At 37.5% G+C, this 24,334-nt stretch overlaps 1 long non-coding RNA gene across 1 annotated transcript in view; it reads right to left on the bottom strand.

The window, feature by feature from the left end:
* Positions 1-708: 708 nt before the first annotated feature.
* Positions 709-24,334, bottom strand: part of LOC133213122 (uncharacterized) — a 138,223-nt gene continuing 114,597 nt past the window's right edge. Inside the window, exon 2 of the long non-coding RNA XR_009725698.1 lies at positions 709-844. This is a non-coding gene — a long non-coding RNA (uncharacterized LOC133213122). The remainder of the gene's footprint in view (positions 845-24,334) is intronic.

Genomic DNA, 24,334 nt, shown 5'->3' with positions numbered 1-24,334 from the left:
TACTGGCTCACTTTGTAAAACACCTGTTCCATCCATGTGGTAATTTCATTACCATTTTCTATGTTTTATTTTGTTTAGATTCAGTTGCTACTTCATAGCAAGCAGTAGTGTTATCACAGTATCTTTTTTGTTAAGCTAAGACACTTCTTGGGAATCCCTGATTATACTTTGAGTTTTGTTTAGATTTTCGTATTTGCAAATTCCAAAGTAGATTTCATGTTTCTGCTACTCAAAGGATTCTTATTTCAGCTTCCTGTTGGACAAAATAATCAGCCTGGGACAAATAAACTTCCCCTGTGTTTTACAACTATGAAAGTGAGCTCACTCCCAAGCCTTTTTCACACACTGCGAAGGTACGAACTATTCTGTGTGAGATTCACTGCAACTAAATTTAGACATCTACAGTTGTCATGGTTTAAGTACAGTCAGTAACTCAAACCCATGGAGCCTGCTCGCTCACTCCCCCACCTTCCTCCCCCCACTCCGCACCCGGAGGGATGAGGAGGAGAATCAAGAGAATGTAACTCCCAGGGGCCAAGATAAGAACAGTCCAGTAACTAAGGTATAACACAAACCACTGCTGCTACAACCAATAATAATAATGATAAGGGAAATAACAAAGAAAGAGAATACAGTCGCTCACCATCTGCCTACCAATACCCAGACTGACCGAGCAGTGATCTAGTCCTTCTGGGTAACTGCCCACAGTTTTACATCCTGGGCATGACGTGCTGTGGTATGGAATACCTCTTTAGCTAGTTTGGGTCAGGTGTCCTGTCTCTGCTTCCTCCTGGCTTCCCCTCCTCCCTGGCAGAGCATGAGACTCAGAAAGTCCTTGGTCAGACTAAACATTTGAGAAGTAACTAAGAACATCAGTGTTATCAGTGCTGTTCCCAGGCTGAAAGTCAAAAACACAGCGCTGCACCAGCTACTAAGAAGGAGAAAAGATGACTGCTACTGCTGAACCCAGGACAACAGTTTAGTTGACTAGATCTGAATTTGTCACTTTGGCTTCCTTTTATAGTGACAAGAGACAAAAGGCCCTTTTAGAGCATGATTCAGCTGAGCTATTTAGATATTTACTTAAGAGTAAGATGAATCATGTCCTGTAACTTTCCCCTTTTCCTTGACTACCAAGGGAACTAGAATGTTGACTTCTGCAAGTAGATTTCATTGCAGACTCCTCTCTGTTATTTTGACACCATTTTCCAGCAAAAAGTTAGACTGGGTATTATGGGATGATTAACTTGTTATAGCAAACTTTTCAACTTAATTCCCGTTGAACTATAAGCTAAAGTTGCTGTGGCAGGTATGATATGGTCAGTGAAAACAGACCTGATAGGCATCACTAACTCTGTAGTTACTATTAATCAAATTCCAACTAGAATATATTTTCCCAACCAGTGTTAATAACTAGCTTTTTCTCCAGAACACATTTTTTTTTTATGCTGTCAATAAGAGTTCTTTCACAATATCTTTGCCTCTATAGTTGCTGGCCTCAGCAACTTTGACAGCGAAGCTGATTTTCAAATTTTCATAGAAGATACTGTTTGTCTTTGACTTAGATTTTTTTACTCTCTGATGGACAGTCATCAAATATCTTTGAAAATGATACTAAAACTCTTATTCTACCATAAAATGATACAAAACTCTTATACTTCCAAGCTGTTCACTCATTCATCTATTGCTTCACATAGGTAATTAGAGAAAGTAATTCACTACAATAAACTTACGGTTATATGCATATATTGTTTCCTGATTTACCTTTCATCATAAATGTGTTTATTTCTACTATTACATTGGTCTATTTAGCTTTGTCCAACTTTAAGTTCTTAGTTGTGCAGACAACACAGCAGGACATAAACAATCCAGGAGGTCCCTGGAGTGTACTGATGAGATCTTGTTTCCCCGAGTGATAGAGAAGCTGATGATATGTGCTCTGCTAGTCCTGATATTCACCAAGTACAAGGGGTTAATTGAGAATGTGAAGATCAAAGGCATCTTTTGCTGCAATGACCATGAAATGATGGTGTTCAGGAACCTGAGTGCAGAAGGAGAGTCCTTCGAATCTCAACCATTCTGTAATTTGGTGACTGCGAAGTAAAAACAGAAATAAAAGGGTTTCTTTCTCTTCAGAATAAGAATCAGTTAATATACATCCACTGTGATGAGTTTCAATGAGTTTTACAAACTTTTAAGTTTTTGAGCTCTTCAGAGCAAGTACTGATATTGCAATGTGTTACTACTGGTGTCTACAAAGTGATGCAGTGTAGTATAATTCTTGCACCTTTTTTTTCCAAACACCAAGTTTTCTCTTCACTCTTGTTATTTGTTGTTAACATGTGCAATACATTGTGTTGGTTTTATGAACTGCAGGGCAGGTCTTGACAAACCTGTCAAGGCATCTTTTAAAACATCTTAGACTCCACTCTGGCAAGAAAATCTAAACAGTGACCATCCTTAGCACATTCCAATGTATTGCGCCTTTGACTGACAAATTTTATTGTTTGTTAAATGTTGTCTCAATTTCTTGATAATTTGTATTATTTATTTTAATCATTATCTCACAATAGATCTCATTTGTCCAAACCTTGAAGGGCTTAGATCAGTCATAACCCTTTCTGGTTCTTTCACTTTCTGTAATATGTATTTTTTAAATATATTAATCATATTTTTACATTGGGTGCCTGTGGAGACAGTGTTCTCATGGGAGAATGGATAATTGGTACATGAACTCTGAATAAGCCCAAAAGATACAGCAAGGCCATGAGAGGCCCGAGGAAGCCTAAACAAGCAAGATAAGAAGAAGCTGGAATTAGCAGAGTTAATGAGAACTGTGGACTGTTGGCAAGCTTTCGAGGTCAAGTTCTCACACCTGTGCTTAACCAATTATGTGTTAGTCACTAAGGGTCTTCAAGACATGTATCCAATCATAGTATGCCAAATCACTGTAAGTGCATGTAAGAAACAGTATATAAGGAGTTAAGGCTTTGCAATAAATGGCTTTTGTCTGATCATATTGATCTCTGACTGGGTCAATTGTTCTGCGGCAGGTGCCATACTTCACATTTGAATAGAGGGAGTTTCATGGTTAGCCTCCTCTGGCTGACTTAACTGAAAACTGTTTAAAAAACATCAGGGGATTCAAAGCCAGCTGTCATCAGGGTTGGAGCTTACTTAAGACTACTTCCTCCTTTGCTTTCATGCATTACTTGCAGTCACTGTATGAAGAACTGTATAAATCTGTCCTTGTCTTCACATTATAGATCTGGTGAGATTTCCATTTTTCTCTTCAGAGTACTTAGCAGTTTGTTTTATTCCTGGTTATTATGGTTAACAAATTCAGTTGTACTAAGAATTGTCATTCCTGCAATTTACGTCCAAAGGCTCCAACCCTTAGAATAATCTGTGGTTGTGCACTGTGACCCATAGTCTCCCTGGCAGCCTGTTTCCCCTTTATCTTTGTGTTACCTTTAACAATCAGTTATATCTTTTCTTCCTCTGCTAGTTCATGCTTTTTCTATTTCTCTCTCCCTCAGAAGCAAAGGATGCAGAATCTGGCCCTAAATCTCTACTGAGGATTTCTCTCACTTTCTCTTTTATTAAAACCACACCATGAAGAGCATCTCTTCATTAAGTAGGCTCATAATATACTTTTCCTCTTGTTCTCATTTCTTTAAGATTTTTCTCCTTTTATTCCTTCCTAGTATATTTTTGAAAGTTGATTTTTTGTATTACTTTAAGATTGAATTTCTTTATTTTGTGATGAACTAAAAGACCATCCACTATTCTTTCAGCTTTCCCATAAAAAGGGACATATTTTAAACTTATGTGTACAGCACCTAAAACAATGATTTCCTGCTCTATGTCAAAATTTCTTAAAGGCAAAAGAAATAACAATGTAACAATCATTTTATATTTTAAAACAATTAAAATTTCATAGTTTCGTATTACCTTAATATTGTATTACCATTAATTAACAATAATAATGTGTTATTATAGCTTTTCTGTAATATATTGCTCCTTAGCAATTATTTTGATCATCAGCTTAGAAAGTAGCATGAAAGACTAATTACTCACAGCAAAATTTTTGGCTTATGGAAATAAGCAGACTTTTCCCCCTGCCTTTATTGAAGCTCGGTCTATTATTAGGGAGAATTAATGAATACTAATTGGTTCACATTCCCTATGGAATCACTGTAAAAATCAAGTATAAGCAAAGATACAAACTGGCCCCCATTAAAGATGTCAAATATATCTAATGTGTCATATACATATGAGTATGCTAACATACAAGAATATGATAGCTTTAAATCATTAAATATTGCTCCTCAGCAAGTGATTTATTTTGCTGAACTGTCGTTACCAGCCATATTCAAATCACTGCTAACATTTCTCCTTCATTTTTTTTTGTCATGGTTCAACAAAACATGACACTCATCCCTCTGTGCCTTCTTCAGAAATTTTTGCAGGTTTACTCACATGCCAGTATTCAGACTTTGACTTTGCAGCATGAATGAACTTAAGATAATACAATGAAACACAATGAGGTCAGGCAGAAATTACCATTTCAGTGAAGTATTTCTTACTGCATAAAAAGATTTATTTGGATTAGACGAAATGTCATCTTTTGCAGCCAGAAGTGGGCTCCTTGAATTATTTTACCAGGGATTGAAGGACTAAACACCATTATACTTCTCCGTCTTTGCCTATCAGCCAGAGCACTCAGTTATAAATAAACAAAATTAATTCTCATGGGGGACACCTCTCCCCAGCAATTGGAAGATATCAGGAAATTATGAGTTGAATATCAGCACTGTTCACTTCACCAGGTTTTCTAGCAGTTTAGCAGCTTTTGGTATTTGAAATCTTCTAACAGTCAGGGGGAATCTCAGATTTTCAGGTTTGGTGGAACATCTAGTTGAAAATAACCCTTTCCGGTTTCCAGTCATTAACAGTGTGAAAGTACTGTCATGATTCCCTTCGGAAGTAGCTGATGTTCTCAAACTTTATCTTCAGAATGCATTTTCTTTTTCCTTTTCGCTGTAACCATTATAAACCCCTTAATCTTAGAAAAAGAAAGAATGGGGTATAGGGCAAGATCAGCAGCTAGTATCTAGAAAACATGAGTTGTAACCAGCTTGCACAAACTCCCTTAATGCTAGCACAGGTGCTGGATGTGGGTACTTCCTCTGATTCTGGGCTTCTGGGAATATATTAAGGAATAAAACACTTTCCTTAGAAGCCTTAGATAGGACCTTCACATCCCCTATCCCTAGACATAGTGTCTATTTTTCCAAGCAATTTCTATTTTTTTATATACTCTCATATTGAAACTATCTACCCTTCATCTCCCTCATCTTTCTTTCCTCTGGTTTTCTGTAACAGTGGTGCTAAAAGAGTCACAGATGATTTTCAAAACTGTCCTTCTAGTAACAGGCAGAAAAAAAAAGTTGGTCAATATGTCCCTGGGGATAAAAATCTCTCAGGATTTTATCAGGTTTCTCAGAGCTCTTCTGATTCCCCTCCAGCCATGCAGTTAGTGCCATGTGTACTTTCCTATGTTAATTCCATAGGAGAGGGGGCTTACTCTGCAAATTTCTGCTTCCTAAAGTTTTCTCAATCACCTTCCTTTCAGGTGAATTTCCATGCTGACCTTAGGCCGCTTAAGAAGTCCTACTGCTTAGATATAAGTTCATTTAGAAGAAAGGTCAGTTGGGATTTTTAGTCCCCAGCTCACTGTGACAGATTTTGGTTTGAATTAGACATCCTCCAGGCTAATACATTTTGATTCTTGTGTATTGTTAGCCATCTGTTTCCATCCCTTGGGATACCAGTCAAGGTGGAGTCTAAAAGACAGCAAATCAAAACCTCCAGCGGATATAGTGTAATACACTTTGCACTCAAAACAGTAAGCAAAGATGTTGATGCATTGTATTTGATTAAGATATACATGCACTGGCTTTTCACATGGTCTGCTGACATAGTATGTGTGACGTGGTAATTATTGTGTTCTAGAAGTCCTCATTATAACACTCTGGTTTCAGTTATTTATGTATTTAGCAAAGTTTAACCAGTGGAAAGCAGATGACAGCAGAAAAGTTCAGGACAGAATCATGGAGAGATAGCTGCTGTAAAACCTGAGTCAGCAAGAATATTTTCCTGACACTTGGAGATGTGGAATTTTTTCCACATGAGATTTTTGTGGATGCTACATGAAAAATATTCTCATTTTAAAGAATCTGGGAGTCTCTCATTATATATTTTACTTTCGTTATTTGTGAGACAAAGGAGATACTGGGTGCAGTGTACGGAAAATGGCATAGTATATCCGATACAGTGTTTTTACAACATTAATATTTTTATCACATATATTTTATTGCTTCTACATATTTTTAAAATGGTTCCTTAGGTTGAGAAACATGTTATGCTTACATTCACTATTCATCTCCTGTGTCACTTTACATAATTTTCTGCTTAATCTGCTTTGATAACATATGTACTGTCAAATCTACTTAGACTGCTCTTTGCTCCCCTGATGTCTAGGTAGCCTATATTATACAACTCACAAGATATAAGCCATTTGCATTTTAATTTGATATTGTGTGTTAGTTGAGCAAATATTCACTTTTACTGAAATGAAGATTTTATTAATGTTTAAAGTTTCAAAGAATTAGACAACTGAAATAGTTCCATAATATCCACAGATCTTAAAACTTTTCAGTGAAGAGCCTTGCTACTTTTTTTTTTTTGTTACCTGCCTGTCCATATTCAGAAATGACACATTGTGTCAAAGTAAGATCTGATACCTACATATCTCCTCAGACATGATACTCTGAAATACCAGTAAGTGCTAGATCAGGATTTGTTTGCATATTGGCCAGAAAAAAAATCATAGAATGGCTAGAGCTGGAAGGGACATTTAAAGATCATCTAGTTTAACCCCAATGACATGGGCAGGAATACCCTCTACTAGATCAGGTTGTTCAGAGCCCCATCCAGCCTTGCCTTGAACTCTGCCAGGAATGGGGCATCCACAACTTCTCAGGGTGGGTGGATGAGACTTGTTCCAGTGTCTTCCCAATCTCATCGTGAACAATTTCTTCCTTATATCCAGTCTAGATGTATCCTTCTTCAGTTTAAAACTTACCACTTGTCCTGTCACATGACCTTGTAAAAAGTCCTTCTTCAGAACAGTTGGCTTTTGGGGCTACAATTGCACACAGCAGACTCATGGCCCATTTTTCACCTACCAGTATCCCTTGTCTGCAAGGTTGCTCTCAATCAGTTCGTACCCTACTCTGTGTTGATATTGGGGGTAGCCCTCACGAAGATGCAGGATCTTGCACTTCGCTTACTTGATATAATACAATGTATCCGTATATATTAGAAATTGTTTTTCAATTTAGTTCCTCTTTAATATTTCTATACTAAGTCTGTCCGTGCATCAAAGAAGCAAAAGTGTGCATGCGACAAAGATTTTTCACACCAGGAACTAAACATGAGTGAGATTGAGGGTTTTTTTACTAGAACTTCAGTTATATTACTTACACCAGTAGCCTTTTGGAAGCCCCTAACTTCTTGGGTCAGGAAAAGGTATCTAGCATATTCCAGTAAAAGAAGTAAAAAAATACTGAGTATTGTCACATCATTTAAACATAAAGTATTTCATACTTTTCAAGTCACATTCAAAAAAAGACCTCCAATAACAGGCTCAGAGGTCTAAACCAAAATATTTTTCTGGAGCTTCTGAAGTTAGTGTATACTGATGACGAGCTCAGCCTCTACATTTCTTGCCTATAGTTCTTTTTCAGTTCTAAAAGAAGAAATCCTGCAATTACATATTCTTGAATTTTTTTTCTTTCTATTTAAGTTTTTAAACAGCTCTAGTGCTAAAACAATTAAAAAGTTGGAAGTTTGACCGTTATCAAGAAGATCCTTTGCTTCTGTGGAAACTGATTTTGCTTTAATGGAGTTAAGAAATTCTGATGTTGCCCTTCTGAACAGTGGACAGTTCTTCGTGTACAACTTTAACACTTGCCTGACATTTGTTATTGAATTAATTCATATATGATATGGGGCTATATGTACTAAAACAGTGAATGTATTTTCTTGTACCTTCTCTCATTTTCAACCTGTGGTGTCATTGATTGTTTTTGTCGTATGATTCTACCATGAAATAGTAATTTCTGGTCTTTTATAGAAGAAACATGATTTGAGGATAGCGGCTCCTCTCACCTTTGATATATAGATTTCTAGTCATGCAAGAAAAGTAGAATTTTATATGAGATCTACTACACCAAGTTTCAGAGAGGTTTTGAGTTTCAAAGAGGTTTTCAAAGAGGTGCAGAGCTATTCATATATAACTATCATTTATATAGAACTTCAGTGGTAGTTTATACAAATGCACAAAAAATCCAATATTATTTTACTTAAATTAAATAATTAAAAATATTTATTGTATCTTCTAACCAGCTCAGGTCCTTATTTGTCTCATGTGTAACAACAACAAAAACTACCTTTGTGAATAAGGAAATAAAATGTCTCCTGGCCATCCTTTCATATGTGTATAATTCTCAGAATAACTAGTATGTTAATAAGCATAAAAAAGAATATAGCCTTCTCTGGATTTAAAGTGATATTTGTATTTTTATCGGTAAATTTTATATTGAACATAGATATAGAGAAGGTGTCTATAGGAATCAAATACTATATTTTAATGTGGAAAAGTACAACATCAACAAGCAGAAATACAAATTTCTTTTCCTCCCATTCTGACCATCACTAGGAAGTAAGAATTGGAATACTGAATATGAAATATGTGTCTTTTATGTTACTTAATGAAGTAAAAAAGAGACAAGTAGCTGAACATTACATTTCAATGAGCTTCACAAACTAAGTTAAATAAGCCCAGACTTCAGCTTTTTGTTAAGACTCTCCTTATTCAAAATCAGTTTTGATTTTTTTGAATAACTATTTTAATTTTCTAGAAGCAAGTCAGATCAAGATCCTCAGGACTAAGCCAGGTGAGTTTTGGTCAGCAGTGGTTTGGACTAGGTTGTCCTGGGTTTAGCAGTACAAGTCATTTTTCTCTTTCTTGGTAGCTGGTGCAGTGCTGTGTTTTGACTTTCGGCCTGAGAGCAGAGCTGATAAAAATGATGTTTTGGTTTGGCCAAGGACTTTGTGAGCCTCATGCTCTGACAGGGAGGAGGGGAAACTGGGAGGAAGCAGAGACAGGACACCTGACCCAAACTGACCAAAGGGGTATTCCATACCACAGCACGTCATGCCCAGGGTGTAACTGGGAGTTATCCGGAAGGGCAGGTGGACTGCAGGGTTGGAGGAGGTATCGGTTGGTGCTTGATCGGGCCTGGGGGGCGAGTTATCGATCGCCTGGTGGTGAGGTGTTGTATTCTCTTCCCTTGTTATTTCCTTTATCACTATTATTATTGGTGGTAGCAGTAGTGATCTGTATTATACCTTAGTTACTAAACTGTTCTTATCTCAACCCGTGGGAGTTGCATTTCTTTTTGATTCTCCTCTCGGTCCCCCCAGGAGTAGGGGGAGGGCAAGAAGGGGGGTTGTGAGTGAAAAGCTCTCTGGCTGGGTTTAAACCACAGCAGTTCTTTTTGGCACCCAACGTGGGGCACGAAGGGGTTGAGATAACGACAGATCTGACCGGATTAATAGTCACTCATCACAATGCTGATTTATTGGCTCTCAGAGTTGTTCCTCTTTATCTCAGAGCTTCAGAATGTTGTAACTTACTTAGAGCCAGTATTTGCTGTGTTAGCGTTTATCAAGTGTGGGGCTTGGGCTAAGGTTTTTGTCTCACTGTCCTTTATGGCAATGACTTGTAACACGGACGGGCTCCAGCAGCAGGGTGGTAACGGATGTGGCCGTGGACTGGTCCCTGGCCGTCCGGCTGCTCCTCACCGTCCTGGCCCTCGCCCTCGCCTCCGTCTGTGTGAGGCCGCGGGGAGCCGAGGGGGAACGGCCCCGGGAGCCGGCAGCTGCTGAAGCGGCCCGGGAGAGCGGCCCCGGGGACCAAGCGGGAGCGGGGCCAGAGGCCACGAGGGGTCGGCTGCCGGTGGAGGAGGTCGGGGCGGTTGAGGAGCGGAAGGAAGCGGCTGCCGAGCAGCGGGAGAAGGCGGCGGAGGAGCCGAGCCCCGCGGCCGACCCCAGCCCCGCGACGGCTGAGAGCATTCCCCGGAAGCTGCCCGCCGAGCCCCAGGAGGATGCAGGAGACCCCGCAGCATTTCCCAGCAAGGCAGAGGAGGAAGAGCTGGACTCAGGAAAAGAGAAGCTGGTGGTGGGAGAGCCGGCAAGCACAGCAGCTACACCAGCCCCAGTGACAAGTACAGCAGCATCGTTTGAGAGTTCTGAAGGTTTTGAATGGGCTTGGGGTACCCTTGGAACCTGCCTGCTGATTGTGATGGGGATCAGCATGTTGGCACACACACAGACTGCGTTTTATCCACCACCACTTTGTCTGATCTCAAAATTTAAGCAGGGCAGGGTTTGGGTCTTGTCTGGGGTTAGACGATGATATGGGATGACAAAGAGGTTTTCCCCAAGGCTGGAGAGTCATGAGTGGCAGGGTGTGTGGGACAGTATGGGCAAGCATCTAGTCCACTGGGCCCCTCCAGTGCTTTGGAAGCATTGGAGATGGAAGGCAGCTCTACGGAGTCCCCTGCAACAAGCTGCAGAAACTGCTGAAGGGGATGGTGAATTATTTTGAGCCTGATGGGCCCATGGCACTTCAGGCCATCAGAGCAGCGAAGCAACATAGAGATGGACTCATGATCAAGGGGTGGACTTAGCAATGGACACTGTTGCCCAGGTTATTCTCAAGTGTGAGCACTGCACACAGCCTCTCCGGCTCTGAAAGACTATTACAAGAGATGGAGCCTGGCATCATGGACCAGATGGACTCAGCAGCGTTATAGGGACTGGTCCATGCACTAAGATAAGAGTGCACTTAGATAAGAGTGATGGTATATTGAAAATGTAACATCTGAGCATGACATGAATGGTATGGAATAAGGGGTGGATAATGTCCTGGGTTTAGCAGTAGCAGTCATTTTTCTCCTTCTTGGTAGCTGGTGCAGTGCTGTGTTTTGACTTTCGGCCTGAGAGCAGAGCTGATAAAAATGATGTTTTGGTTTGGCCAAGGACTTTGTGAGCCTCATGCTCTGACAGGGAGGAGGGGAAACTGGGAGGAAGCAGAGACAGGACACCTGACCCAAAGGGGTATTCCATACCACAGCACGTCATGCCCAGCATGTAACTGGGAGTTACCCGGAAGGGCTAAGTGGACTGCAGGGTTGGAGGAGGTATCGGTTGGTGCTTGGTCAGGCTGGAAGGAACGAGTTATTGGTCGCCTGGTGATGAGGTGTTGTATTCTCTTCCTTATTATTTCCTTTATCATTACTATTATTGGTGGTAGCAGTAGTGATTTCTGTTATACCTTAGTTACTAAACTGTTCTTATCTCAACCCGTGGGAGTTGCATTTCTTTTCGATTCTCCTCTCTGTCCCCCCAGGAGTAGGGGGAGGGCAAGAAGGGGGGGAGTGAGTGTAAAGCTGTCTGGGTGGATTTAAACCACGGCACTAGGTTTAAACAGATAACGTAAAAGTGGAAGCAGTATTACTACCATTCAGCTGTTTTATCCTTGATAATTCCAGCATACATAAATGGTACATGTGTTCTGTTTCCCACACTTTCATATTTCAGTGTTCTCAGCCAATCTGCATGTATTATCTAAAAGCAACTTCCTGAGAATGATTTAAAGGTTTATTTAAACAAGTGATATTCTATTTTACTCCACACACGAACAGACAAAGCAGCTTTCAAAAGAGGTTGATTCATTTTTAATGAGATATCAAGTAAAAGCAAAATTCAGTAGTAGTGCCTGAATATGACTAATACTTGTCTAAGAAATATTATTGCAGGCTGTTATTCTAAAATACTTTGAATAGCACCACTGACACAATTACTCAGCATTGAAAGCTCAATCAACTGATAATGAAACAGTGTAATTCCTTTCATCTGATTAACACTTAGAGATATATCTTCCCACCTATGTTTGCAAGTAACTATCTCTCTTCTCTCTCACTGACAGGGAAATAAGCATGAAGAAGTCAAAGTGCTAGCTGACCAACATAGAGGAAAACAGTGTTGGAAATGGGAACAGAATCATGAGCTGGCTGTACTTTTGATGCCCAGGTCATAGCAATTAATACTGTCTTACGTAACACAATTTCTTTTTTTTTTTTTTTTTTTTTTTTGTGGAATTTTTTCAATGGCACCCAGGGTAGAAAAAGCGTCTTGGAATTTATAAAAATTATATCCTTGGAATCTGACATAATTTTAATATTTCAGAAACCTATGGACATTACTCCTAAATAATTTTCCAATTTCAACTCCTAAGTAATCATTTAAAGAGAATCTTATTAATAAAAATTTACCTTAAATATCACAGAATTAAAAAAAGACTAAATTAATAGACTAAAATGTACCTAAGACAAGCAGTTTAAAAAGTAGTGGAGATATTCCCAAAAGCAGAAAAAAAAGGTTCTCCCATACTCAAGCCATCATGTCCTGTTATCTTCAAACTTGGAAATAATGTTTCCTGAGGATGGAAACTATTTGCAAACAGTAGAAAATAGGAATCAGAATGTGAGTGCAAAAGGTAGAACAATTGTTTTTTCGAGCTTCTGCCACAGACTTTTCCAGAATCAAGGCTTATGAGGCTACAAATCTTTATTTGTCAAGTAAGTCCACTATTGAAATCTTAAATTGGAAACAAAAAACAAACAGAAAATTTAAAAAAGCCCTAAAACCACAAAAAATAAACACCAACCACAAACTAATGAACAAATGCACACACCTGTCCTGGTTTCATTTATGATAAAGTTAATTTTCTTCCTTCCTAGTAGCTGGTACAGTGCTGTGTTTTGGCTTTAGTCTGAGAATAATGCAGATAACACACACATAAACAATGGTTTAGTTGTTGCTAAGTAGCACTTACCCTGATCAAGGACTTTTCAGTCTCTCATGCTGTGCCCATAAGGAGGGGCACAAGGGGCCAGGTGGGAGCAGAGACAGAACACCTGACCCAAACTAGGCAAAGGGGTATTCCATACCACAGCATATCATGCCCAGTATATAAACAGGGGGAATTACCTGGAAGGGCAGGACAGACTGCTCCTCCAGTTGGGCCAGGTATTGGTCAGTGGGTGGTGAACAATTGTACAGTGCATCACTCATCTTTCTTCTGTTTTATTCTCCTCTTTTTCCTATTATTATTATTATTGGGGGAGGGTATTATTATTATATTGTATTTTCTTTCAATTATTAAATTGTTCTTAAACCCATGGGTTTTACCTTCTTCCTGTTCTCCTACCATCCCACCTGGTGGTGGGGGGAGGGAGGTAAGGAGTGGCTGCATGGTACTTCGCTGCTAGCTGGTGTTTAACCCCAACAAAACCCCACTCCTTAAAATTAAAAAAAAATAAAAAATAAAAAATAAAGTCCACTACCAGAGTAGTTATTTCATTTTTTTGTAAGTCTGATACAGATTTCTTCCTTTGGTACGTTAAGCCATTTATCTGTCTTGAAATCAATTTGAAAAACTAGAACAGCTCCAATAAGATTGTCGAACGAGATAAAATCTGATTTCTTAGAATCCACCAAACTTTAAATTTGAAAGCTCCCACTTGGAAGCATCTCCCAGTACAAGCTGCTTACTTTACCAACCCTGGTAGATTTCTATTAGAAAAATTCAAATACACATTGAAAATTGGTTCTGTAATATATGCAAAAGGAAGTGACACTAGTGATACCCTGTGACTTTATTGCAATCCATATGGAAGGTAGGACCATATGCAAGATTTACTTAACCTGAAGCGATACCTTCACAGTACCAAGATTACAAAATGTCTTTGGTTAGTGCAAACTTAGCCTACACATAACTCTGTGGAGGGCTGTCAGAATGAATCATTATGATATGACTAAGGAAACCTAACTTTTTGCGATTTGTAATGAATTATTGCTGCTGTGCAATAAATCTTGGACTGCTTCCATAAAAATGGATTTTCACTGTTCCAGCATCCAAACTTCTCAGTCCAGAAGACTCTAAGAATTATTTTAGAAATGCAGTTGTAGCTGAGAAGAACAGATGCGCCTTGGGCAGCTGCTTAAACACAGCATAGAATTTGTGACTCTTTGAGAACCAATTTCAGGAAATACACATGAAAATTTGTATACTGATACTTTGTGTCTCATCACTGCTTTTTCACCTTTCTCATTACTCTTTGTGTATTCCAGTCAAATATATTGGATCCAGTCACATGTTGCACTTTTGTTCTTGAGATTTAGTTTGGTTTCTATGGGATAGATGACTTAAAACCATAACCTGTGCTTTTGGTCTCTTATAATGCCATATTTGTTTATCCTAATTTAAATTTCATGGTGCTATTTCCGTATTTACACCAGTATAACAGACAGTAGTAGTTTGCCCAAACCGTACCTTTTTTTTTTTTTTTTTCTTTTCATAAAATCCTTTTTTGGTATTTCCAGTCTTTACCAGTATTTTCTCCTTATTTCTCCCTTCCTCCCTTATTTTATTAAAACATTCACATTTTTAAAGAACTTTCTGCAGACTTAACTACCTCTCCCCCCCCCAGGAATTAATTCCTGTTCGTATGCCTTAATAATTTTTTTTTAGTGTTTCCATGGAATAATCTTACAAACATTCACAGTATCACAGTATTCATTCATGGCCAGTAAAGTACTGTGTCTTTAACTACTCCATTCACCCCATATCAGTGCCCAATGTTAATAACACCTGTATTTCTAATTATGTACATATTTCCTTTACATCAGTTCCATTGCAGTGCTCCCTTTGGATCAGTCTAATAAAGGTGGTATAATGTTTACGAATTCCAAGAAGCATTTCTCATATGAGTTTCCTAGTGATAAGCTAAATAATAAATGAGCATGACCTTTATGCATTTGAGTTGGCTGCATATCCTGAAGGATTACTCTCCTCCTTATTGTGTCGTGGTTCCTCATGTCCCTCCAGTCTGAGCTCCAGCAAACAAAGCAAAGCCATACCAGCTACAAGAGCAGCACCAGAAATAGCCTTTCTTACAAATTCCAGGCCAATCAAGATGAGTGAGGTTAGTGTCTAAAACTATGGATTTGAATGAGGCCTTTTACCCTAGAGTTTGAAGCTGTGATGAAAAGTTTGCTGAGATTATTTCTTTTTTTCCCTTGGAAGAAATTTTGAGGAAAATCAGAAGGGAGACTTCAAATTTCTATATTGCAAATTGTCACCCTTGAGAATTCATTGAAAAAATAGACTACAAACCATTGGCTTAGTTCTGATTTTTTTTTATAAGACCAGCTCACAGTCCCTTATTCACCATGTTGGTTTTTTAAACATGTAGTGAATTAATATATGTAGTCTGTCCATACATACAGTTCTATATCTAGCTTTCTAAAAGATGTAAACCATTTTTAACCCACATCTGTGTATAAATATGTTTTTTACTTATACAATTTCTGTCTACCATATGTTTTATCTTGGCAATGTTTTTATTTCTTTTAGAGCATGCAGTTTCATAGTTGCTGACAAGAAATGACGCATTAAACTCTATTTGATGATTTGTTTTCAAAAACATATCGCAAGTAGAAGAACAAGAAATATCACAATAATTTGTATTGCATATATGTTATTTCTGGCAGATAAATATTTGGGTAACTAGTTCATCTCTAGAACATATACTAAGATCACATTAGTAGAAGACACCATTTTGCAATGACTGGTGTACCTCCCAGCAGAGACAGATTGCAGTCTGTTTTTTTGTTTGACATGCTATGCCTTAAATAGAACATTTCAGATGAAATAAAAGATTGTGCAATGCCTTTGACTTTAATCAGTAATTTGTCAGACCCCAAAAATATCTCCGCTGATATCTATATTTCATTGAAGTCAAACCCAATTTACCTGCAACAGCCTCACACAAAACTAGCCAATAGCATTTAAAATACAATGTTGAAAATAACTTGTTGAAGCTAAGAAATAGTAGTGATGGTTGAAAAAAACATGATAAAAATACAAGTGAAAATTTTGTTTGGAGATATTTTTCCTTTTTTGTATGAGTTGATACAGAGCTGCAAGGGATTAGCAACAAACAAACAAACAAACAGATAAAGATATTCTCCATTATTTCATATTTTCCTTCATGTTCTTCAGCTAACTCAGTTTCATGCCAGTCACTAGACTGAACAATTTATGATTTTCACTGCAACTTGTTTGTTCTTGTAAATAACTTATGTTTTGAGGAAAACATTAACCTTCATTTTAAAGTTGATTTAATAGTTTTACAATTAATTGTATAAATTATCAGACATAACTGCTTAGTGTAGGTGTAGTGCAATAGGTACAAGGTAGAAACAATCTGCTACAACCAATCAGTGACTGGTTTAAGTGGTCCGTAATGGCACAGAGACCTTTTAGTTTCTTTGAATTGGATCTCTGTTCAGTGTACATCAAGATAGTCCTACTGAGGGCAGTGGATATCTATGGATTTATAGCTGCTGAAAATTCATGCTTTTTGAGATCAGAAAAAGCCATGCATTAAAAAAGAACTCCTGAAAAGTACAAGCCATAGATGACCATCGCTCATCAGTTACCATATTAACCCCAACAATTTACTTGTGGGCTCTCTTTCAAAACAACAGATTCCATTCAATTCCATTCCATTCCAGTCTCCTCTAGTCTTGTCTAATTCACATGTGTTTTGATCCTTGAAGAATAAGTCTAGCTACAGCAGACAAAAAATATCTTGTATTCATATAAATCATATCTAGATTTTTTTTGTACATTTGTTTTTCCTTTGATCAACATAAAAAAAATGACATATATTTAAAATTCTGGGGCACAGAAAAATACTTTAAGCCTTTAAAAATGCCAGCAATTTTTAACAAAATGACATCTTTTGAAGAAACCTACTGTTCAAAATAAAGGCCTGAATAACTGCTAACTTTTGGTGTCTCTTTTTTCATTCTCGTTTATATTTTTAAATGCATCCTAATTGCAATAATGAGTTTCACCATGATGAAGTACCAGCACCTTCCTCTTGTCATACAGGGAAATCCAGATTAGGTCGGGAACACTAGGATTTCAGCTGCAAATACGAAAGCTTGAGTTGCTTTCTTAGAATGTTCACTCCTAATGACTACTTTTCCTTTCACCCATTTTACACATAAGTCTTATGAGGAATAGCAGAGGGAACTGGGAGTGTTTAGTGTGGAGAAGAGAAGGCTCAGGGGGGACCTTATTGCTCTCTACAGCTACCTGAAAGGAGGTTGTCGTGAGGAGGGGGTCACTCTCTTCTCCCAAGTAACAAGCAATAAGACAAGAGGTAACAGTCTCAAGCTTGGATAGTAGGAACAATTTCTTTGCAGAGAGGGTGATCAGGAGTTGCAACAGACTGTCCAGGGAAGTGGTGGAATTGCCATTCCTAGAAGTGTTCCAAAACAGTGTAGATGAGGCCCTCAGTGGAAGTCCTGGGGTAGAGGTTGGACTTGATCTTAAAAGTCTTTTCCAAACTAGTTGATTCTATGATTCTATGATTATTTTCAGTAATGGAGCAGAGATTGCAACAGATGACTGATAAATTAGAAAGGTATTGACAGGCCAGCGGGAACATCTAAGTGGTGTTTTTATAAAAGTGCATAATAAAATAACAGAAAGATTAATAAGTGATCTAATGAAAAGCAGAGACATTATTCAGAATGGTATTTTACCTTTAGGTTGCTCCCTTCCATCACAGTTCAATAGCCTATGATGTTATTTACATTGATGACCATTGCGCAAATTCCTCCATTATATTTAGAATCATAGAATCATAGAATAGTTAGGGTTGGAAAGGACCATAAGATCATAAAGTTCCAAAACCCTGCCATAGGCAGGGACACCTCCCACTAAACTATGCCACCCAAGGCTCTGTCCAGCCTAGCCTTGAACACCACCAGGGATGGAGCATTCACAGCTTCCTTGGGCAACCCATTCCAGTGCCTCACCACCCTTACAGTAAAGAATTTCTTCCTTATATCCAATCTGAACTTCCCCTGTTTAAGTTTTAACCCATTATTCCTTGTCCTATCACTACAGTCCCTAATTAATAGTCCATCCCCAACATCCCTATAGCCCCCCTTCAGATACTGGAAGCCTGCTATGAGGTCTACACAGATTTAACAGCTGGTTTCCCCAATAAGCAACCTGACGTCAGAGGTCTGCTTTCATATCCTACAAATCTGCTCTTGGAACTAGTGTTTAATTATTATTTTTGTAGCCAAAACCACAGCACAAAAAGACATGAAATTGAAGCACATAGATTAAGAAAACCAGCATTATCTCAAAAGTATTAATCCAAACTCTTTAGTGAGCATCTATGCATAATTAACATGTTCTTGAAATCAAGTCTAATTGGTGGACAGTCTGGTAACCAAAACCAAAACAAAACAGATCAAACCAGGGTTCAGTTTAAGAACATTTAGGGTGTAACCCACTGGGGCTCTGTCTTGTTCCAGTGTGCTTTAAACTCCGTAACCTTCAAACCTTCCTGCCAAAGATTGATCTGATCTTTGACACCAACAGCTGCTCAAAACTATTTGCATCCAAGGCTGCCCTACAGTGCCACATTTCCAACGAGCCCTTCCCTGTTGGTGAGCACAAGGTCAAGCATGGCAAACGCAAAAATGTAAATATAAACACATGTCCACAGAAGATGGGACAAGTCCAGGCGCTGGAAGGACAAGACAGAACACCTTGGTGTGCCTTCTCTGTAGACACCATTTACTAGAGAAAAACAGGAAAAAAAGTTCTCAGTTCTTGTAAAGAGACAGAGTTTAGGAAGTAATGGATGGATATCAGTGGTTAAGGAATTTAAGGGAACTGGCTTTTATCAAAGTAACCCTGTATAACAGGTCAGCTCATAAATTTCAATGCTTGAGGACACACAAGTGTTCCACAAATAAAATGAGCAGTAGAAATGCTTCAGGTTGTTACCACAACAGCATTTGCTTCAGTAAGAACTTATACTTTAAAATGCCTAACCTAAACCAAAAGTTAAAACCATATGATAAACATTAGGAAGTTACAATACTGAATAAAACATCAAATCTGTCAGGTGGGTATAGAATTAGCATAGTGTTGTAAGGATGTCAGAATGTGTCTTATAGTGTCTCTTCCAGTTGTGTCATGTTTAATTAAAGGATTAATTAAATCTAACTTTTAAGAATCTCCTGACCGTGACTTTGTTGGGAATCCATTCATAATGGTTTGGAGGTTCTTTTGGTTGTTTTTTTATTTGATTGGTTGGGGTTGTTTTGCCATCCTACAAGATTGTTTCTCTCTTGCTGTTTCTTCTTCCAAACTTCCTACTTTCCACAACAGAGTCTCATACTGTCACTTCTGATCAGGTTTCTTCTCTATACATACAACTCCTCTTGTTCTCCTGCAGTCAGGCTTGTCTATCTGAATGCTCAGCAGCTTTATTTTGTGTCTTTTTTTTGTCTTATTCTTTGCCTGGCATGAATCAATGGCATGTTCAACTCTGATTGAAGTGTTATACTCCAGGTCAAATGAATTGTTCATTCTAGGTCAGAACTACAAACTGATAGATGGAAACTAGTTCTAGCAGCCACAAGCCTGTTAAGAAAACTTCAATAGTAAATAATTAGGGTGAGAATGTACAAGTGTCTAAAGTGGGTACATTGGTTTTAGCAGCAGCTGCTTCAGAAAAATAGACAGAAAATATGATAGAAATATTTCATCCATTTTATCTTTAAAAAAAATCATTATCTCTACGCAAAGGGATATCCATCCTCCTCATTCATTGATGGATCTGTGACTCCTGCAAGAAATTAGCCAAGTAATAATGGCTTGGTGAAGAAACTTCAAAATAACGATCTAAAAACTTTGCTGCTAAACCTTTATACCACTGGAGTTCAGAGGTACTTACCATGAAACTGAGATAACATATCACAACAAAATATTTGTACTGCGAAGATAGTAGCATAGATATAATATGCTGGCTGTGGTGTGGTACACTGTACTATTATTTTTTTTTTGTCTGTAGCCTTCTATTGCACAACTACTTGCAAAGTTTGTCCCTGGAAATAAAAACTTTATTTACTGTTTCTGTGGGCCAAGTAAATTCAATGAGCATCTTAATTACAGGTAAATCATACTTTGCAATAACGACCTTACTGGAGAATTTTACCAAGGTTATGTATGGATGTGCTAACCTTAAAAGAAAACAATTAAGGGTCAGTTTCATTTTGGTTAGATTTGGTTTGCTTTGGTTTGGTTTGGGAAGGGTTGTCCAAGTTCTAGAGGGGTAAAACAAAAATTCAAGGACAGGTAAAATACTATTTGCGATACAAAAAACATACATTAGGAACCCTTTAATCTATCAATAAGTAGATTTTTTTTTCTTAATTTCTATCTGGAAATGTATTATGAGGATTATATTATAAGGATTTGGAGCAAAGCCTTTCCTTGTGGAATCCATTTTGCAAGAAAGTTACAATATAATTAAATAATTATATTGTAATTAATTAATTAAAATAATTAAACCATATTTGTATTAAAATTACTTATTGCACAGTACATTATTTTGCATAACATGGTAAAACCCTTTAAAATTCTGGAATACTTGAAAGGAATTTAATTGTATAACTACACTGCAATGATTTTTGCATGCTAGAAAGTGTGAGGTATACATCACATATTAATTTTTTAGCATATCAGAGTCTCCCTGAATTACCTGCCTAAATACCTTGCTGCCAAAATACTACGGACAACTTCACAATGCTTCAAATTCTTCATTTCAGAACATTGATTTCTTAACTGTCTGGAGGAGATTTTGAAATTTCTTAAGAATCACCTAATAATTCTTTTTTCTTGGTAAAGAAGGGCTTTGAAAAAAAATCTTTTTATAATAGAAATAGCAAACATCTTCTATAAGCATGTTTCTTGGCTAATCAGCTCTTTCAGCAATGAGATAAATGCTATATTTTATAAACCCTAACTCTTTTCTACCTTTAATACATCTGTTTTTTGTGGACAAACTGATCTGCTTACTTAAAGAAATATTTCACAATTGCTTGCAATTTAAATATAATCATGCTTTCTGTCATTAGTGTTTTCAGTGAATGAAGATATAGTTTAAAAATAAAACCAAACCTATTTTTACGTTATTTTTTTCCTTACCTAGATGTGGATTCATGGATATGTAGAATCCAGTTCCAAGCTTTCAGTGGGGTGAACTGTACTTCAGTAAATTTTGTGAAAAAAGTTAGTAATTTTTATTGCCTAAATGAATACATTCCCATAAAAGCCACTGGGAAAATATCAAATTCTGACATTGTTTAACTTTCTGCTAGGAAGAACAGAAAAGAAGGTTTCTGTTTACTCCACTAGGAATCACAAAATAAATTCAGTGGGGATCTTGTCTACTGATGCTGCAAGCATATTACAGTCTTTATCCAACAGAAAGAAAGGTAATAAAAATGCATTTCAGTAGATCAACACCTTTAGCACAAAAAACAAACATACACATTCAGTTTCTATCAGGGAACAGTTTCTTAATGGAGCTTTAAAACACCAGCATGTAACAACTTCACATCCTTAAAATTGTTAAACATTTGGCAGCATGTTATTAGCCCTGTACATAGCAAAAATATGCTTTGTTCTACCATTTTCATGCTCAGACATTTCAAACAACCAAACCATCTGCAATAATTATGCAAATGGTAAGAGTTTAACACATTGTTATTGTTAGCATTCTAGTTTGTATGTATTCTTTTTGCCACTTTGCACCAGAAATGCTGCAGGAGATGGGTGTGTATTTTGACAGAACACAGTAAAAAAATATAGTTACAATGAAGTCATATTTTGCATTTCTCTTTGATGACATTTTTCTGAATAAGAACCTAAAATTTTGTATTGAAAATTTTCATATGCCTTTATTTCCTATTATTTCTCTCTGCGTTTGGATTTTGTGTGTGTGTGTGTGTGTGTGTGTGTATTTCCCCAAACCTGGCAATATACTTCTTAGTTAAATTTGACTGACTGATCAGTAATGTTGCTTTTCTGTGACTAAGATCATTGCAAGTCACAGCAGTAGCCTACTTTATAAAAATGTCATTGAAGTAGAGTTACAGAGAAATGGATTATAGGACACATTAATGACAAGAGGACTAGACATGCATATTATTTTTCTGTAGACCTGTAAATTCTGAGATAACCTCTTTAAAGGCACTGTTGAGATAGGCTGTTTATTTTCCCACCCTGCAAGGATGCTTGAGATTGCAGGGAAATGCTCAAGAAACTATTTGACAGTATTTTTTTCCCACTACATTAATCTGAGATATTTTTTGATTATGCTCAAATAATTATTTGAAAGACAACAGTGAAGCGGATGTCCTACTATGGATGTTGACAGCAAAGCACCACTGCGCCCTTTATATTTACTTTTTACTTTTATTCCTATTGTCTCTACTTATGGTAAACTGGTAACAGAGAAAAAATAATAAGCTGGTGTAAAAACAGTGCTGTAGGAAATGGATTTTAAAGAACAATCTAAATGAACAGTTAGACGCAGTTAACATTAAATGCTGATTTTTCATTGGTAAGTGTGAGAAAAGTGCATTAGCCTTGTTGGCTCCTCTGTCATTTGGAGAAGGACATTAGCATCAGCACATTCCAGGAACCTTCTGGATTGCTTATGACTTCTTGCTGTCCCTACAACACATATTGGGGTGGTTGAAGTCCCTCATGAGCACCAGGAATGCGAATGTGAGGCTGCTCCTATCCATCTAATGAGAAAGATGGCACATAGAGGACTGGTTTAATCCTTTAGGTACTCTGTGTATGCAGCTGCTGCTGAAATCCATGTGGATATGAAAGATGTTCTGGATTTCTAAGTATGAAGGAAATCTTTATACTCAGTATTTTTTTTTCTACTGCTTACCTTCTCCACTGAGATAAGGAAGAGTATGTAGATGAAAGTGGAACAAAGTTAATTTCATTGAAGATGCACAAAAAAAGTGGATGATAAAGTGTGACTTTATTTCCTTATCAATAGCACTTACTTTTCATCTGTGACAGAAATTTTAATAGAACTCTAAAAAAATGAAAACAGTAATACCAACAGACATTTCACTGAATCACTCTTGAATGTAAATGCATAAGGAAATGAGTTTACTGATGTATTTAGAGGGCAGGAAAAATATCACACAGTTCTAGTTTCTTTAAAAATGTAAAAATTAAGTCTGATTTTATGGAAACGAAATGAATGGTCATTTAATTAAAGGAGATCCTGAACCATTTGTTTGGTTTGCCTGCAGACACATTGATACTATCACAACGATTTCGCTTTAAAATGTTCTGACTCATTTTTTCTCATTTGACTAGGAAAAAACAGATTTTTTTTTAGATTTGTACATTTGTTTTTTTTATTAGATTTTCAGGCAAATCAAATTTTTAGCTGTATATGCACAGTTAGAAATGTGAAATTTCTATGTATGCAAATGCACATCTGATTACTCAAAGAACCTCGTGCAAAGCCTTACTGCCAGTCTTTCCATGAGGCATGTTGAATGATCTTCAAATAAAGAACAATCTAAATAAAAATACCATAGTTCTTTTTTTTAAATATCTCCACTGTTATTGTCCCTGAGATTTTAAGACATTCTTCAGGCTGTAGAATTTGTATGCAATGCTTTTTGGAAAAATCAGATTCAGAATAGGAATTTTATATGCATGTACCTTTTTGGGCAGTGATAAAAGTTAATTTTCTTTGTTGCAGCTAGTATGGGGCTTTGTTTTGAATTTGTGACCAAAACAGCACTGATAAAACAGAAATGTTTTCTTTATTGCTGAGCAGTGTTTGCAGAAGGTCAAGGCCTTCTCTACTTCTTACACCACTCTACCAGTGAGTAGACTGGAGGTGCACAAGAAGCTGGGAGGGTTCACAGTCAGGACAGCTGTTATCAAATGACCCAAGGGATGTCCCACACCATATGGCATCCTGCTTAGCATATAAATCTGTGGAAAGAAGAAGGAAGGGGAGGACATTTGGAGTGATAGCATTTGTCTTCCCAAGTAACTGTTATGTCTGATGGAACTGCTTTCCTGGAGATGGCTGAACACCTGCCTGACCTTTGAAAGTGGTCATGTAAACCCTCGTTTTGCTTTGCTTCTGTGCATGGCTTTTGCTTTACCTATTAAGCTGTCTTTTTGTCTACACAT

Source organism: Neopsephotus bourkii, unplaced genomic scaffold (genome assembly GCF_033783945.1).
Source record: "Neopsephotus bourkii isolate Nb327-2 ecotype Australia unplaced genomic scaffold, CSIRO-AGI_Nbou_v1 NB_780, whole genome shotgun sequence".
Lineage (NCBI taxonomy): Eukaryota > Metazoa > Chordata > Aves > Psittaciformes > Psittacidae > Neopsephotus > Neopsephotus bourkii.
The sequence above is the reverse complement of the archived record's forward strand: the minus strand, read 5'-3'. Positions and strand labels throughout refer to the sequence as shown.